At 45.5% G+C, this 4,827-nt stretch overlaps 1 protein-coding gene and 1 long non-coding RNA gene across 2 annotated transcripts in view; one reads left to right on the plus strand and one right to left on the minus strand.

The window, feature by feature from the left end:
- LOC109311716 overlaps positions 1-3,954 on the plus strand; it is a 10,057-nt gene extending 6,103 nt beyond the window's left edge. The window contains exons 3-4 of the long non-coding RNA XR_002101592.1: positions 3,341-3,344; positions 3,941-3,954. This is a non-coding gene — a long non-coding RNA (uncharacterized LOC109311716). The remainder of the gene's footprint in view (positions 1-3,340; positions 3,345-3,940) is intronic.
- Positions 1-4,827, minus strand: part of CSMD1 (CUB and Sushi multiple domains 1) — a 1,867,828-nt gene that overhangs the window by 1,762,655 nt on the left and 100,346 nt on the right. The gene's annotated exons all lie outside the window — the stretch shown is intronic.

The raw sequence follows: 4,827 nt of genomic DNA on the forward strand, positions 1-4,827 counted from the left end.
GGCCTACAGTCCTTTTCACTGGTGCTTCCTAGTGGATTGTTTAGGTGTTCCTTAATAGTATTGTAGCTGCTGTATGCACACATGCGCACATTGTATTTACTGAAATCCAAGATGACTATGTAAGTCAATCTCCCTGCCCAGTTATTAGAATTTATACGTGGAAAATTATAAATTTGTTATCATTTCTCATACAAGTTTCTTTGAGTGAATCTGATATATTAGACCAACTTAAATAGTTGGAAAAAATACATCTTTAAGCATGTTTTGGGGTTTAAAAACCCTTCCTCAGGCTGAGAAAGTTTCTGGAGTTGGTGTGTACTCTTCCTGGATGGAATGAAAAGTAAAGAAGTCAGAGGCATACAAGATAGGCAGTCAGTGAAGATGTAAATTGAGGGGTTGGTGGGTGAGAGATAGGCTGGGTGAAAGGGAGAAGGAAGATGAATGTAGCAGTTAAATAGTGAAGAGGTACCTGGGGAGTTAGATGTCAGGCAAGTTATAATGTGACATAGATCCAATGTCTATATTTAGTTCATGATTTTTAGTATCCAGGAGGTTGATGAAGTGAAGTTCATAAGCTCATCTCTGAGAAGTGTTTTGTAAGCTTCCTTTGAGGATTAGAACTGAGAGATTGGAGAGAAAGTAGTTTTATTGTGAGAAATGTGCCCCCACAGTTGGGTATTCCTGTCTTTGCTGGATTTCTGGTGTGCATTCATTCTCATGTGCAGCTGTTGTTTGGTCTCTCCTATGTATTTTCCATCAGGCCATTTGGTGCATTGGATGAGATATATTATATTTCTGGAGGTGCATCTGTAAGATGCAGGAATGCTGATGACTCCATTGTGGGGTGTAGTAATTGTCGGGGTGGCGGAGATGTGTTGGCAGGTTTTGCATTTCTTGTCATGACATGACACTTATGCACTAACCTTATACACTTCATCCTCACATGTAACTATTTCACTTTTAATAACCAAGGATGACATGTATAAGGTCAGTGTATAAGGTATACACTTATACCAAACAACAACTGCACACCAGTCCTTTACTATCCTTAACATACAGATGCTTACACAGTCCGGTGGTTGGCAAATTAGCTTGGTGGTCGCACCCAGCGAGTAGTAGTAGACCAGCTGGTATCGACCTGGAAGGATGTGGGTAGTGGGATCCCACAGGGTTTGGTCCTTGGACCTGTACTCTTCAATATCTTCATCAGTGACTTAGATGTAGGTGTGACGTGTACTCTGTCCAAGTTCCTGGATGATAATAAATTTTGGGGTGAAGTGCACACTCCAGAGGGTAGGGAACGATTGCAGGTAGACCTGGACAGGTTAGAAAAATGGGAAGTATACAATAGGATACAGTACAACAAAGACAACTATGGATTACTGCACCTAGGGCACACAAATATCCAGCACACCTACTGGCTGGGTAGTGACCCTCTTAGCAGCACAGAAGCAGAAAGGGATCTTGGAGTCATAGTGGACTCCAAGATGAAAATGAGTCGTCAGTGTGACAAAATCAAAAGCACCCCGAGCAGTTATTTACAAGTGTGGGGATTGGGGAGCAGATTTGCTGCTTGTGGCAGAAGTATGGTTCCATCCTAGCAGGCCCTGCGTTGGCCTCTGCAGGGACACCTCTGGCTTTTCAACTTAACCGTACTTTATCATGGATCAGTAGATGCATGACAAATAGAACCAAGGAGGTGATACTTCCCCTCTATGTGGTCAGACTGCAGTTGGAGTACAGTGTCCAGTTTTGGATGCCGTACTTTAAGAAGGATGTTGATAGGCTTGAGAGCGTCCAGAAGAGAGGCACTCATATGGTCAGAGGCTTACAGGACAAGCCCTATGATGAGAGACTGAGGGACCTAGACCTCTTCAGCCTCTGCAAGAGAAGGCTGAGAGGTGATCTTGTGGCTGCCTACAAATTCATTAGGGAGGTGCAGCAAGGGATCGGAGGTACTTTGTTCACCAGGGTGCCTCTTGGGGTAACAAGGAACAATGGTCACAAACTGACAGAGAGCAGATTTAGGCTAAATATCAGGAAAAACTTCTTCACATGGCCAAAATTGGAATGGGCTTCCAAGGGAGCTCTCCCCTACCTTGGGGGTTGTTAAGAGAAGGCTGGATAGGCATCTGGCTGGGGTCATCTGACCCCAGCACTCTTTCCTGCCTAGGCAGGGGGTTGGACTCGATGATCTGTTGAGGTCCCTTCCAAACCTAGCATCTATGAATCTATGAGTCCTCCACCTGCATTTCCTATTCTGTCATTCCTATATAGTTTGTAACCTCTTAGAACAGTATCCTATTGATTATCATCCTTCCACCATGTCTCTGAGATGCCTATTATCTCAAAGTTGTCATTTAATACCAGGCATTCTAGGTCATCCATCTTATTTTTCAGGCTCCGTGCATTTGTGTAGAGGCACTTACAAATTTTGTTCTTGCTCGGCTGCCTGTTAGGTTCACACTATTTGTTTGGAACTGTAGATATTCTGACTTATCCTCATGATTATCTACAGTTATGCTTCTTATTTCCCTATTGTCTTCTTCAAGGTAGTAAAGAATCTACAAGATGTCCCTTTTTGGGATTGTGTCAATCCAACCCATGTGTTTTTGCCCCTGTTGGCTTTTTACCATTATTGCATTTACTTGAATAGAAGATGACCATGATTATAAGACAACCTCCCCATAATGAGATTCTATATATGGAAAATATGTAAATTTGTTATAGGTTTACAAGTATAAAACCTCATTATTGGGGTTTGCCTTGAATGTGTCCCCCTTCCATTGCTAAAGAAGAGAAAATAAACCTGAGGGGTCAGGTAGCCCTTTGCTTTCCCCCAAACTTTTTCCTCTGGCATCCCCAGTGATAGGGACTGTCCTTAAAGGCCACTACCATATATGTCTTATTCAGATGGGCTATACTAACCTACTATTGTGGTAGGTTCCCATCAGCAAGTTTGCCCAGCATTGGCCATGGGTTTTATAGTCATGCTCTGTGTTGGCTGCATTTAATCAATTCCATAGCTGGTTTCCATTGCTGAGTCCTTGCTACTTTTGGCAGCAGTTTAATGATAGGTAAAGTATTTAGTGAGATTGTATGCAGTTATAAGATGAGGGGTTCCCCATCCCCACCATGTCAGTTTGGGGAAAAAGCCTCATCTTGTATTCAAGTAAATTCCATTATTTATACTATTCTTTATAATTTCCTCCCAAAAGTATATGGATTACTATATCCTTAGGTAGTTTCATAGTTGGTAGGGTCGGAAGGGACATGAGGAGATCATCAAGTCTAACCCCCTGCCATGGCAGGAAAAAGTACTGGGGTCAAATGACCCCAGCAAGGTATTTGTCTAGCCTCCTCTTAAAGACCCCCAGAGTAGGAGCCAGCACCACTTCTCTTGGAAGCTGGTTCCAGATCCTAGCTGCCCTGACAGTGAAGTAGCACCTCCTGATGTTTAGTCTGTATCTACCCTCTGCCAGCTTGTGACCATTATTTCTAGTCACTCCTGGTAGCACTCGGGGGACCAGGGACTCCCCCAGTGCCTGTTGGACCCCTCTAACTAGTTTGTAACAGGCCACTAGATTCCCCCTCAGCCTTCTCTTGTGGAGGCTAAACAGGTTCAGGTCCCTTAGCCTCTCCTCGTAGGGCCTGCCCAGCTGCCCCCTGATCATGTGAGTGGCCCTCCTCTGGCCCCTCTCCATGTTGTCCACATCCTCCTTGAAGTCTGGCACCCAGAACTGAACACAGTAGTCCAACTGTGGCCGTATCAGTGTCACATAGAGGGGGAGGATCACTTCTTTGGACCTCCTCAAGATACATCTGTGGATACATGAAAAGTATGGTTGGCCTTCCTGATTGCATCCCCACACTACCAGCCCATGTTCATCTTGGCATCAATAGTGAGTCCAAGATCCTTTTCTGCCTCTGCACTTATGAGAAGGGAGTTCCCCACCCTGTAGGTATGGTGCTGGTTCTTCCTCCCCACGTGCATCACCTTACACTTGTCAGTGTTGAAACCCATCCTGTTCTCATCTGCCCAACCTGTCTAGGTTTGATTGCAACCTATTCCTCCCGTCTAGCATGCCCACATCTCCCCACATCTTAGTGTCATCTGCAAATTTGAACAGGGTGCTTTTTACCTCCTTGCCCAAGTCACCGATGAAGATGTTGAACAGTGCAGGCTGAGGACCAAGCCCTGGGGGAACCCACTGCCCACATCCCTCCAGGTCGAAAATGACCCATCCACCACCACACAGGGTGTGGTCCTCCAGCCAGTTAGCAACCCATTTGACTGTGTAGGTGTTGACACCACAGTCCCCTAGTTTTTTAATGAGAATGGGGTGAGAGAGTGTGGAAGGCCTTCCTAAAGTCCAGAAAGATTACGTCCACTGCTACCCCTGCATTTAAGGATTTTGTGACCTGGTCATAGAAGGCCACCAGGTTGGTCTGACAGGACCTGCCTCTAATGAATCTGTGTTGGTTGCCCATAAGCATAACCTCCCCTGCTGGCCCCTTGTGGACATGTACCAGGCTAATTCTCTCAAAAAGCTTCCCCAGGACCGAGGTGAGACTAACGGGCCTATAGTTTCCTGGTTCCTCCTTCCTCCCTTTTTTGAAAATGGGAACCACATTGGCCCTTTTCCAGTCCTCTGGCACCACACCAGAGCACCATGAGTGCCCATAAAGCCATGTCAGGGGTCCCACAATGACCTCAGCTAATTCCCTCAGCACTCTGGGGTGGAGATTGTCAGGACCAGCTGATTTAAATACATCCAGTCCCTCCAGAAGTTCCCTAACTAGATCCTTACTGACCCTTGGCCTGGG

This window comes from Crocodylus porosus, unplaced genomic scaffold (assembly GCF_001723895.1).
Source record: "Crocodylus porosus isolate Cpor-Errol unplaced genomic scaffold, CroPor_comp1, whole genome shotgun sequence".
Classification (NCBI taxonomy): Eukaryota; Metazoa; Chordata; order Crocodylia; family Crocodylidae; genus Crocodylus; species Crocodylus porosus.